The sequence below is a fragment of the Mobula birostris genome, chromosome 4 (assembly GCF_030028105.1).
Source record: "Mobula birostris isolate sMobBir1 chromosome 4, sMobBir1.hap1, whole genome shotgun sequence".
In the NCBI taxonomy this organism is placed as follows: domain Eukaryota; kingdom Metazoa; phylum Chordata; class Chondrichthyes; order Myliobatiformes; family Myliobatidae; genus Mobula; species Mobula birostris.
The window spans coordinates 148,138,272-148,152,457 of record NC_092373.1 but is presented as its reverse complement, the minus strand read 5'-3'; positions in this window follow the sequence as shown (position 1 = coordinate 148,152,457).

Here is a 14,186-nt window from a genome sequence, read left to right as displayed (position 1 = left end):
TGTTAGGTTTCAGTGAGATCCCCCTCATTCTTCTAAACTCCAGTGAGTGCAGGCCCAGAGCCATCAAACACTCCTCAAATATTAACCCTTTCATTCCTGGGATCATTCTCATAAAACTCCTCTGTACACTCTCCAAAGTCAGCACTTCTTTTCTTACATGAGGAGCCCAATTCTGTTCACAATTTTCAAGTGCAGTCTGACCAATGCCTTATAAAGACAAGGCATTACACCCTTGCTTTTATATTCTTGTCCTCTCAAAATGAATGATAACATTGCATTTGCCTTTCTTACCATTGACAAGTTAACCTTTAGGGAATCCTGCATGATGACTCCCAAGCCCCTCTGCTCCTCTGATTGTTGAATTCTCTCCCATTTAGAAAAAAGTCTATGCCTTTATTCCTTGTGCAAAAGTGCATGACCATGCACTTCCCTACCTTATATTCCATCTGTCACTTCTTTGCCCATTCCCCCAATCTGTCTAAGTCCTTCTGCAGAAACCCTGCTTCCTCACCACAGTCCGCCCCTCCACCTATCTCCATGTTATCTGCAAACTTGGCCACAAAACCATCAATTCTTTCATCCAAATCATACATACATAGAATCTGAAAGGAGACAGTCCCAAGACCAACACCTGTGGTACACCACTAATCACTGGCAGCCAACCAGAAAAGGGCATTTTATTCCCACTCTTTGCCTCCTGCCAGTCAGCCAATCTTCTAACCATACTGGCGTACTTCCTATAATATTATGGGTGCTTATCTTGTGTGGCAACTTATAAAAAAACCTTCTGAAAATCCAAGCAGATTACATCCATCAATTCTCCTTTGTCTATCCTGCTTGTTATTTCCTCCAGAAGTTCCAATAGGTTTGCTCAGCAAGATTTCCCATTAAGGAAACCATGCTGACTACAGCTTATTTTATCATGTGCCTCTAAGTACCCTGAAACATTACCCTTAATAACAGACTCCAATATCTTTTGAACCAGTGAAGTCAGCTAACTGGCCTATAATTTCCTGTCTTCTGCCTCCCTCTCATCATAAATACTGGAGAAATATTTGCAATTTTCCAGTCTTCAGGAACCATTCCAGAATTTAATGATTCTTGAAAGGTCATTACTAATGCCTCTATAATGTCTTCAGCTACCTCTTTCAGAATCCTTCTGTGTAGTTCATCTGGTCCATGTGACAGCTCCTTTCAGGCTTTTCAGCTTCTCAAGTTCTTTCCCCTGAGTAATTTTCCCCTCATATTTCTTCTTTTCTCTCTTTATGGCTTTTTAGTTGCCTTTTGTTAGTTTTTAAAAGCTTCCCAATCCTCCAACTTGCCATTAATTTTTGCTATATCACATGCTCTCTCTTTTCCCTTTATATTGTCTTTTACTTCCCTCGTCAATCATGGATGCTCCCTTTAGAATACTTCTTCACCTTTGGTACGTATCTTTCCTGCACCTTCCAAACTTCCCCCAGAAGCACCTGCCATCGCTGCACTGCCATTATCCCTTCAAGTGTCCCCTTCCAATTATCTATGGCCATCTCCTCTCTCATGCCTCTATAATTCCATTATTCTACTCTAATACAGAGTTTAGCCCTCCTTCTCAAACTGCAGGGTGCATTCTATCATATTGTGATCCCTGTCCCCTGAGGGCTCTTTTATCTTAAGTTTCATCATCAAATCTGGGTCATTACACAATACCCAGTCCAAAATTGCCACTTCTCGTAGACATTCTACAAGTTCTCTCTCTTGGCATCCAGCACCAATCTGATTTTCCCATTTTGCCTGCATATTGAAATCCCCCTCATGACTATCACAACATTGCCCTTTTGACATGTCTTTTCTATCTCCCATTGTAATTTGTAGCCCACATCGTGACTACTATTCAGAGGCCTGTAAATAACCCATCAGGTCTTTTTAAGCTTCAGTTTTCTAACTCTATCCTCAAGAATTCTACATCTTCCAATCCTATGTCTTCTCTTTCTAAGGATTTGATATCTTTTTTTTTTAAACAGCAGAGCCATCCCACCCCCTCTACCTATCTGTCCATCCTTTTAATACAGTGTGTTTCCTTGAATGCTAAGCTGCCACTATGATCTTCTTTCAGCCAGAACTCAGAGATGCCCACAACATCATACCTGCAAATCTCCAACTGCACCACAAGATCATCTACCTTATTTCATACATTGTGTGCATTCAAATATAACAACTTCAGTCTTGTATTCATCATCCTTTTTGTTTTGACTCCACTTTTACTCATTCCACTGACTGCAATTCTGACCTGTCAGCTATATGTCCTCACACTCTCAGCCCTATCACCCCAGTTCCCATCTGCCTACCAAATTAGTTTAAACACTCCACAACAGCCCTAGCAAAGCTGCCAACAAAGATATTGGCCCCCTCGGGTTCAGGTGCAACCCATCCTTTTTGTACAGGTAACTCCTTCTCCAGATGAGGTCCAATGAAGCAGAAATCTGAAACCTTACCCCTTGCACCAATTCCTCAACCAGGCATTCATCTGCCAAATTATCCTACCCTCACTGGTGGTTACACAGGCTGCAATCTTTAGATTGCGCAGTAAGGCCTGCTTTTCAAATCTCTCTATAACTCCCTATATTATCTCTTTGGGACCTCCTTCCATTTTTTTTACATATGTCCTTGGTACCAATATGTACCACATCTTCTGGCTGTTCATTCTCCCCCTTTAGAACATTGTGGAACTGATCCTGGCAACATACCATCTGGGTGTCTCTTTCACGCTCACAGAGTCTGCTGTCTGCTCCTCTAATTATAGTCAAGTCAAGTCAAGTCACTTCTTATTGTCATTTCGATCATAACTGCTGGTACAGCACACAGTAAAAACAAAACAACATTTTTCAGGACCATGGTGCTACATGAACAATATAAAAACCACACTGAACTAAAGTAAATCAACACAAAACTACACTAGACTACAGACCTACCCAGGACTGCATAAAGTGCACAAAACAGTGCAGGCATTACAATAAATAATAAATAAGACAATAGGCACAGTAGAGGGCAGTAGGTTGGTGTCAGTCCAGGCTCTGGGTATTGAGGAGTCTGATGGCTTGGGGGAAGAAATTGTTACATAGTCTGGTCATGAGAGCCCGAATGCTTCGGTGCCTTTTGCCAGATGGCAGGAGGGAGAAGAGTTTGTATGAGGGATGCGTGGGGTCCTTCATAATGCTGTTTGCTTTACGGATGCAGCATGTGGTGTAAATGTCTGTAATGGCGGGAAGAGAGACCCCGATGATCTTCTCAGCTGACCTCACTAACCGCTGCAGGGTCTTGTGATCCGAGATGGTGCAATTTCTGAACCAGGCAGTGATGCAGCTGCTCAGGATGCTCTCAATACAACCTCTGTAGAATGTGGTGAGATGGGGGGGCGGGAGATGGACTTTTCTCAGCCTTCGCAGAAAGTAGAGAGGCTGCTGGGCCTTCCTTGCTATGGAGCTGGTGTTGAGGGACCAGGTGAGATTCCCTGTCAGGTGAACACCAAGAAATTTGGTGCTCTTAACGATCTCTACGGAGGAGTCGTCGATGCTCAGCGGAGAGTGGTTGTTCCGTGTCCTCCTGAAGTCAACAACCATCTCTTTTGTTTTATTCACATTCAGAGACAGGTTATTGGCTCTGCACCAGTCTATTAGCTGCTGCACCTCCTCTCTATATGCTGACCCATCGTTCTTGCTGATGAGACCCACCACGGTCATGTCATCAGCGAACTTGATGATGTGGTTCGAGCTGTGTGTTATAGCAAAGTCGTGGGTCAGCAGAGTGAACAGCAGTGGACTGAACACACAGCCCTGGGGGGCCCCTGTGCTCAGTGTGATGGTGTTGGAGATGCTGCTTCCAATCCGGACTGACAGAGGTCTCCCAGTCAGGAAGTCGAGGATCCAGTTGCAGAGGGAGGGTTTAGGCTCCTATCCCCTATCACTACTGCATTTCTCTTCTTCCCTTCTGAGCCACGGAGCCAGAATCGGTGCCAGAGACCTGGTCCTGGAGGCTTCCCCTGGTAGATCTCCTGCCCCAGCAATATTGAAAGCAATATACTTACTATTGAAGGGAACAGCTACAGGGGCACTCGACACTGGCTGCCTGCTCCCTTTCCCTCTCTTGACATTCACCTAGGCACCTGCCTCCTGCACCCTTAGGGGTGATATCTCCCTGAGGATCTATCTGTCACCTCCTCATTTTCCTGTATGAGCCAAAGTACATCCAGCTGCAGCTCTAGTTTCTTAACATGGTCTCTAAGGAGCTGCAGATCAGAGCACTTTGTACAGTTGTAATTATCAGGGAGACTAGATGGCTCCCAAATTTCCCTCATCTCTCACAAGGAAAACTCCAGTAATTCCGGACCCATTCACAGAGCACTAGCTATTACTAAAAGAAAAGTGTCCAGGATGTCCCCTGACATCCTGGACACTTGTGTTAAATGCTTAGAAGAAAAGGGTACTCTGTTTCACTGTGTATGGGACTGTCCAAAATTAAAAAAATACTGGAAAACAGTTGTTCAGGCTATAGCAACACACACAAAATGCATGTGGAACGCACCAGGCCAGACAGCATCCATAGGAAGAAGCACAGTCGATGTTTCTGTGCTTCTTCCTATGGATGCTGTCTGACCTGCTGCGTTCCACCAGTATTTTGTGTGTGTTGCTTGAATTTCCAGCATCTACAGATTTCCTCATGTTTGCGTGTTCAGACTATATCTGATATTCACTTTTCTTATTCGCAGTTATTTTGTAAATAACACTATTCTTTGCATTTCTGGTCAGATGCTAAATGCATTTCATTGGCTTTGTATCTGTACTCGACACAATGACAATAAAGTTGAATCTAATCTATTGTTGGAGTAAAGGTGCCTCACCGAGCAAAAATGTGTGTACTAGGTATATATCCAAAGAACTTTACTGTTAGTTCAAAACAGTCAATTTTAATTGACTTTGGACTCCTGCAGGCCAGAAGGATGATAGCTTTATCTTGGAGAAAAATGGATATACCTTCGTTACATATATGGGTGAGGGAGAAGACATCTTGTATTGTATTGGAGAGACTGACTTACACAACCAGAGGAAGGGCAGGAGAATTTGAAAATGTGTGGAAACCTTTATTGGAGTTTCTTGAATGTCAAGGTACACAGTCATTTTGAAATAGCTGTGTGTTGTTGAGAGCTTCTATGATTTTTTTCCTGATGTGTTTTCATTTTATTCCCTTGTTAAGTATGTGAAGTATGTGAAATGTTGTGGTGACCCACTTTCCAGCGCACACGAACCGGCTCACGAAACAGCGCGCGCAGGCAGAGGGCCGGCCCCAAAAAGGGCGCCAGGCCATCTTCACCAGCAGGGGGAAAATCCTGCACACGAAAAGGGTCTGTGAATATGCATTCCCCACAGCAGTCCCGCCCGGGGAGGGCAAGAATGGGAAGGCTTTAAGGAGGCCACGAAGTTTGAATAAATCTCTTTTATCGCAACTCCAACTCACCGACTATGTGTGGTTATTCTAGCACTGTGTGTAGCACACCGCTACAATTGGTGACCCCGACAGCCCAAACGATATTTGGACCAGAAATGATCAACGCCGCATCTGTTCATGCAGTTTCATTAAAACTGCCAAGCTTCTGGACTCTGCGACCTCGTCTATGGTTCGAACAAGCAGAAGCCCAATTCCACATTCGGCAGATAACCTCGGATTCCACTCGTTACTACTACGTGGTGAGCTCCCTCGGCCAGGAGACAGCTGCACAAGTTGAGGAGTTTATACAGTCGCCCCGGGAGGACAGCAAATACACAGCATTCAAATCACTGTTCGTAAGGACTCTTGGACTCTCACGGCGCGAGCGATCTGCCTGATTATTGCATCTGGATGGTTTGGGAGACAGGCCGCCATCAGCATTAATGACGGCCCCGGCTGAAGGACACAAACCCTGCCTCATGTTTGGGCAGGCGTTCCTAGAGCAACTGCCCGAGGACACATACCTGCTGTTGTCTGACGCAGACTTCAGCGACCCCCAGGAGGTGGCGACCCAGGCAGATGTGCTGTGGAATGCCAAGAAGGAGAGAGGGGCGTCCGTCGCACAGATCACCAAGCCGCGTGCCCAACAGCAGACCAGACCAGGCCTGGCAGCAGAGCCTACAAAACCCGGCGACGGGAGTGAGGAGCCCAACGAACAATGGTGCTTCTACCACCAGCGGTGGGGCACAGAGGCCTGCCGCTGTAGACCACCCTGTAAATTCCCGGGAAACACCAGGGCCAGCCGCCGCTGATGGCTACGGCAGCTGGCCATCAGGACAGCCTCCTGTATGTCTGGGACAAGCAGTCGGGACGCCGCTTTTTGGTCGACACCGGAGCAGAGATCCGCGTTTGACCTCCAACGAGTTACGACACCCACAACAGAGAACCAGGACCCACCCTGAGGGCTGCAAATGGCAGCATAATACGGACCTACGGCACCCGCACGGTGCGGCTACAGTTCAGCTCCAGCCGGTTCACGTGGGACTTCACACTGGCCACCGTGGCCCAACCACTCCTGGGGGCAGATTTTCTGCGAGCTCACAGCCTGCTGATCAACCTGCAAGAGAAGCGACTAGTCCACGCCAAGACTTTTCAAACATTCTCCCTGGGTGAAGCCAAGTTGCCAGCCCCACACCTGGACTCCATCACGCTGTCCGACAATGAATTCACCAGGTTCCTGGCAGATTTCCCATCAGTTCTGACACCACAGTTTACGGCAGCCATGCCCAGACACGGAATACAGCACTACATCCTGACCCAGGGACCACCCCTCCACGCCCGTGCTCAAAGGCTCCCCCCGGACAAGCTTCGACTGGCGAAGGAAGAGTTCAAGAAGATGGAGGAATTGGGGATCATAGGACGATCATGCGACCTGGACTTTGCATTCATCAATTTGGACGACATCCTCATAGCCAGCAGTAGTCGTCAGGAGCATCAGTCCCACCTCCGTCAACTCTACGCCCGACTGAGCGAATTCGGCCTTACAATCAACCCAGCCAAATGCCAGTTCGGACTCGACACCATCGACTTCCTGGGCCTCAGGATTACTAAAGACGGGGCAACCCCTCTGCCCGCCAAGGTAGACGCGGTCCGCCACTTCCCCCAACCCAACACAACCAAAGGCATGCGGGAATTCGTGGGTATGGTGAATTTCTACCACCGTTTCCTCCCCTCAGCAACCCGAATCATGCACCCTCTGTTCACTCTAATGTCGGGTAAGGGCAAGGACATTACCTGGGATGAGGAGGCCGTGGCCGCTTTCACTAAAACCAAAGAGGCCTTGGCAAATGCCGCGATGCTAGTGCACCCCAGACTGGACGTTCCTACTGCCCTCACGGTGGACGCATCCAACACAGCAGTCGGTTGAGTGCTGGAACAACTCATCGAGGGTCGCTGGCGACCCCTGGCGTTCTTCAGCAAATACCTACGACCACCCGAACTCAGATACAGTGCTTTCGACCGGGAACTATTGGCACTATACCTGGCAATCCGGCATTTCAGATACTTCTTAGAAGGTAGGCCCTTCACCGTGTTCACGGACCACAAACCGCTTACCTTTGCGTTCACTAAGGTGTCTGACCCCTGGTCATTTCGCCAGCAGCAACATCTATCCTACATCTCCGAATACACGAAGGACATCCGGCATGTCTCGAGAAAGGACAACGTCGTGGCGGACGCACTATGCAGACCTACTATACAGGCCCTGTCCCAGGGGGTGGACTATGCAGCGCTGGCGGAGGCACAGCAGGCAGACGATGAGATCCCCAGTTACAGAACTGCGGTCTCCGGTTTGCAGCTCCAAGACCCCCCCCCCCCCCCCCCCCCCCGTAGGCCCAGGTGAGAAGACCCTACTGTGTGACGTAGCTACTGGCCAACCCCGCCCCGTTGTCCCGGCAACCTGGTGGCGGGGAGTTTTCAACTCCATTCACAACTTAGCGCACCCCTCCATCAGGACAACCGTCCAGCTGGTCTCCAACAGGTTTGTTTGGCATGGACTTCGTAAACAGGTCAGTGAATAGGCCAAAACGTGCATGCAGTGCCAAACGGCCAAGGTGCAGCGGCACACCAAGGCTCTGCCACAGCAGTTCGAACCCACCTGCCGGAGGTTTGACCACATTCATGTGGATATCATGTGGCCCCTGCCAGTGTCACGAGGAGCGCAGTACCTCCTAACTATCGTAGACCTGTTCACCAGATGGCCAGAGGCAGTCCCACTCACCGACACCACCTCCGAATCCTGCGCCCGAGCACTGATCGCAACCTGGGTAGCACACTTCGGGATACCAGCCCACATTACCTCCGACAGGGGCGCCCAGTTCACCTCCATCCTGTGGTCAGCTATGGCCAGCCTTTTAGGAACACAGGTACACCACACAACTGCCTACCACCCACAGTCAAACGGACTAGTGGAACATTTCCACCGTCACCTGAAGTCGGCTCTCATGGTCCGCCTGGAAGGGCCTAACTGGGTGGACGAACTTCCCTGGGTCCTGCTCGGAATCCGTACGGCACCCAAGGAGGATCTGCACACCTCGTCGGCCGAGTTGGTGTACGGCGCACCCCTGGTAGTCCCAGGAGAGTTCATACCAGCTGCAAGGGGGCAAGAGGAAGAACCCACAGCAGTCCTGGACAGACTACGGGAGAGGCTCGGTAACCTGGCCCCCATACCCACTTCACAGCACGGACAGAGCCCGACCTGCGTACCCAAAGACCTGCAGAACTGTAAGTTTCTTTTTGTACGACGGGGCGGACACCGGGCACCGCTACAGCGGCCCTACGAGGGGCTGTTTAAGGTGATCGGGAACAACGGGTCCACATTCGTGCTGGACACTGCGGGGAGAGAGGAGGTTTTCACGGTGGACCGACTCAAACCGGCCCATGTGGACTTGACACAGCCGGTCCGGGCTCCGGCTCTGCGAATATGCATTCCCCACAGCAGTGCCGCCCGGGGAGTGCGGGAACGGGAAGGTTTTAAAGGAGGCCACGAAGTTTGAATAAATCTCTTTTATCGCAACTCCAACTCATCGACTACATGTCATTATTCTGGCGCTGTGTGTAGCACACCACTACAATGTTATATTTCTTTTCCTTGGATAATTGTGAAAAACATGAGGTCATTTTTCACTATTTAGTTTAATTATTATTATTGTTTATTTGTATATGTGAAATATATGTAAAATTCAGTAAGAATATTGTTTAAAAAAAGAAAAGAAACTTACTAGAAACTTTATTACTTAAACTACTGTGCAAATGTTTTAGGCACATATATGTTGTATATAGCTAAGGTACCTAAGACTTTTGCACAGTTAAGTAGTAATTTTATACATTGCGTTGTACTGTCACTGTAAGAAAAAAAAACGTAATATATGTGCTCCCACCAGATTTATAAACTCACTGTCCACTTCACATTGACAAACACAGTTAGGAGTTTCTGGGGCAGTACAGCTCAAAGAGCTTGAAGAGCTTAGTCTGCGCTGTATCTCTAAATAAAATAAAAGTGCAAAGCTTAGCCAATTTGCCAGCACTTATGCAAAGAATCTGGTGCCACACTAGAATTGATGTAGAAACAGCATCTCCTTTCATTTGGGGCATTATTTACTCCACTTTCTAATTTTGTAAGAGTTATTAAAGTTTAGGAAAAATTTCTTTGGCTGTAAATCATTTGGGTTAACATGAAAATAAACAAACATAATCCTTTCTTTAGTCTTTTATTTTCTCAAAACAATATTGCAAGGAATGTAAGACTACCTTAGCACTTTACACACTAACTTTCCTCAGTGTAGGATTCATTACAATCTCAGAAATTACTGAAGGTACTTGAAGAATGATTAAGTTTATGGATTCAGCAGCAGCGACCAAAAGTAAACATAGAAACCTGCAATCTTCCAGAATATCAGGTATCTCATATTCCACTTGATTTCATTTTGTAAGTTGATACAGAGCCAAGTCAATAAAGAAGCTAAGCTGCTTATTTTCTTTACTCAGCTTTACTAGCCAATCACTTTTCACTGTGAGTCACATGCAACAAAAGAACCCTTGTTGATATTTAAAATGTATTCCAAAAATTCAGTCTTTCCTCCTGAGTTCTAGTTTCTAATTTCTAACAGATTCAACAATATTTCAGCTATGGAAATGAAATCATCTGATTTGTCTAAGTGATTGTTTTTAGGCTGGGAGGCTGTTTCGATGTTATTTCCAGCCTATAATATTACCATTGTTCCAGCTCATAGGTTAACTAACCAGAACCAGACTGGTGAATCATATCAGTTCCTGCTGATCTTGCATTACCTTTGAATTAGAATATGTGACTTTCAGTTTTTATGAATATAAATATTGTCACACAGTGTTCAGGATAAAAAAAAAGTGATACCACAGTGACAAACAGATTGTCTCCTACCTATATGCTTGCTGGCATTTATCAATCTGCATCACTCAATAGTACACAACAATCTGTATAACAGATTGAACCACAGATAAAACACCTTACACTTTTGGGTTTGCACAAAATCTTGTTGATTGTGTCCTTTATATATTAAAAAAGTAACATTGCAAACTTATCTCTCTCCAATATGTTAAAGCACTTCAAGGATACTTAGGTTAATATAAATTAAAGCACCATGGTACTCTCCTAAAATACAATTAGATTTCAATAATTGAAATCCCATGAAAAAAATATGTAATTTAAGCACTGATTTTACTCAAAAAAATCATTTTAACAAATCTAAATTATCCATTTAAATATACACCTTGATAATAAACTACAAAGTTGTGTTTTATTCATGAACAGAACAGCTCTTATTTTGTGCATGTGGCTTTGTTCCAGAGTAACTTAATTGAAAAATTAAATGTTTTTATCACATTACTGACATTTCTAATTGGTTTTACAGTGATATAATGGCAGTTGGATTATCAAATTAAAGTGATCCTATATATGTTAGATTAGTCCAAATAGTATTTACAAATAGAACATAGAACATAGAATAGAACAGCACAGTACAGGCCCTTCAGCCCACAATGTTGTGCCGACCCTCAAACCCTGCCTCCCATATAAGCCCCCACCTTAGATTCCTCCATATACCTGTCTAGTAGTCTCTTAAACTTCACTAGTGTATCTGCCTCCACCACTGACTCAGGCAGTGCATTTCACGCACCAACCACTCTCTGAGTAAAAAACCTTCCTCTAATACCCCCCTTGAACTTCCCACCCTTTACCTTAAAGCCATGTCGTCTTGTATTGAGCAGTGGTGCCCTGGGGAAGAGGCGCTGGCTATCCACTCTACCTATTCCTCTTATTATCTTGTACACCTCTATCATGTCTCCTCTCATCCTCCTTCTCTCCAAGGAGTAAAGCTCTAGCTCCCTTAATCTCTGATCATAATGCATACTTTCTAAACCAGGCAGCATCCTGGTAAATCTCCTCTGTACCCTTTCCAATGCTTCCACATCCTTCCTATAGTGAGGTGACCAGAACTGGACACAGTACTCCAAGTGTGGCCTAACCAGAGTTTTATAGAGCTGTATCATTACATCGCGACTCTTAAACTCCATTCCTCGACTAAAGAAAGCTTACACCCCATAAGCTTTCTTAACTACCCTATCCACCTGTGAGGCACCTTTCAGGGATCTGTGGACATGTACCCCGAGATCCCTCTGCTCCTCCACACTACCAAGTATCCTGCCATTTACTTTGTACACTGCCTTGGAGTTTGTCCTTCCAAAGTATACCACCTCACACTTCTCTGGGTTGAACTCCATCTGCCACTTCTCAGCCCACTTCTGCATCCTATCAATGTCTCTCTGCAATCTTTGACAATCCTCTACACTATCTACTACACCAGCAACCTTTGTGTCGTCTGCAAACTTGCCAACCCACCCTTCTACCCCCACATCCAGGTCATTAATAAAAATCACGAAAAGTAGAGGTCCCAGAACAGATCCTTGTGGGACACCACTAGTCACAATCCTCCAATCTGAATGTACTCCCTCCACCACCACCCTCTGCTTTCTGCAGGCAAGCCAATTCTGAATCCACTTGGCCAAACTTCCCTGGATCCCATGCCTTCTAACTTTCTGAATAAGCCTACCGTGTGGAACCTTGTCAAATGCCTTACTAAAATCCATATAGATCACATCCACTGTACTACCCTCATCTATATGCCTGGTCACCTCCTCAAAGAACTCTATCAGGCTTGTTAGACACGATCTGCCCTTCACAAAGCCATGCTGACTGTCCTTGATCAGACCATGATTCTCTAAATGCCTATAGATCCTATCTCTAAGAATCTTTTCCAACAGCTTTCCCACCACAGACGTAAGGCTCACTGGTCTATAATTACCCGGACTATCCCTACTACCTTTTTTGAACAAGGGAACAACATTCGCCTCCCTCCAATCCTCCGGTACCATTCCCGTGGACAACGAGGACATAAAGATCCTAGCCAGAGGCTCAGCAATCTCTTCTCTCACCGCGTGGAGCAGCCTGGGGAATATTCCGTCAGGCCCCGGGGACTTATCTTTTCTAATGTATTTTAACAACTCCAACACCTCCTCTCCCTTAATATCAACATGCTCCAGATCATCAACCTCACTCATATTGTCCTCACCATCATCAAGTTCCCTCTCATTGGTGAATACCGAAGAGAAGTATTCATTGAGGACCTCGCTCAATTCCACAGCCTCCAGGCACATCTTCCCACCTTTATCTCTAATCGGTCCTACCTTCACTCCTGTCATCCCTTTTTTCTTCACATAATTGAAGAATGCCTTGGGGTTTTCCTTTACCCTATTCGCCAAGGCTTTCTCATGGCCCCTTCTTGCTCTTCTCAGCCCCTTCTTAAGCTCCTTTCTTGCTTCCCTATATTCCTCAATAGACCCATCTGATCCTTGCTTCCTAAACCTCATGTATGCTGCCTTCTTCCACCTGACTAGATTTTCCACCTTACTTGTCACCCATGGTTCCTTCACCCTACTATTCTTTATCTTCCTCACCGGGACAAATTTATCCCTTACATCCCGCAAGAGATCTCTAAACATCGACCACATATCCATAGTACATTTCCCTGCAAGAACATCATCCCAATTCACACCCGCAAGTTCTAGCCTTATAGGCTCATAATTTGCCTTTCCCCAATTAAAAATTTTCCTGTCCTCTTTGATTCTATCCTTTTCCATGATAATTATAAAGGCCAGGGAGTGGTGGTCATTGTCCCCCAGATGCTCACTCACTGAGAGATCTGTGACCTGACCCAGTTCATTACCTAGTACTAGATCTAGTATGGTATTCCCCCTGGTCGGCCTGTCCACATACTGTGACAGGAATCCATCCTGGACACACTTAACAAACTCTGCCCCATCTAAACCCTTGGAACTAATCAGGTGCCAATCAATATTAGAGAAGTTAAAGTCACCCGTGATAACAACTCTGTTATTTTTGCACCTTTCCAAAATCTGCCTCCCAATCTGCTCCTCTGTATCTCTGCTGCTACCAGGGGGCCTATAGAATACCCCCAGTAGAGTAACTGCTCCCTTCCTGTTCCTGACTTCCACCCATATTGACTCAAAAGAGGATCCTGCTACATTACCCACCCTTTCTGTAGCTGTGATAGTATCCCTGACTAGTAATGCCACCCCTCCTCCCCTTTTTCCGCCCTCTCTATCCCTTTTAAAGCACTGAAATCCAGGAATATTGAGAAGCCATTCCTGCCCTGGTGCCAGCCAAGTCTCTGTAATGGCCACTACATCATAATTCCATGTATGTATTCAAGCTCTCAGTTCATCACCTTTGTTCCTGATGCTTCTTGCATTGAGGTACACACATTTCAGCCCTTCTACCTTACTGTCTTTACACCGTTTATTCTGCTTCTCTTTCCTCAAAGCCTCTCTGTATGTTAGATCTGGCTTTACTCCATGCACTTCTTTCACTGCTCTATCGCTCTGGGTCGCATCCCCCTCGCAAGTTAGTTTAAACCCTCCCGAACCATGCTAGCAGACCTACCTGCAAGGATATTGCTCCCCCTCGAGTTCAGGTGCAACCCAGCCAATCTGTACAGGTCCCACCTTCCCCAGAAGAGATCCCAATGATCTAAAAATCTAAAACCCTGCTCCCTGCACCAACTCCTCAGCCACGCATTCAACTGCCATCTCCTCCAATTCTTACCACCACTGTC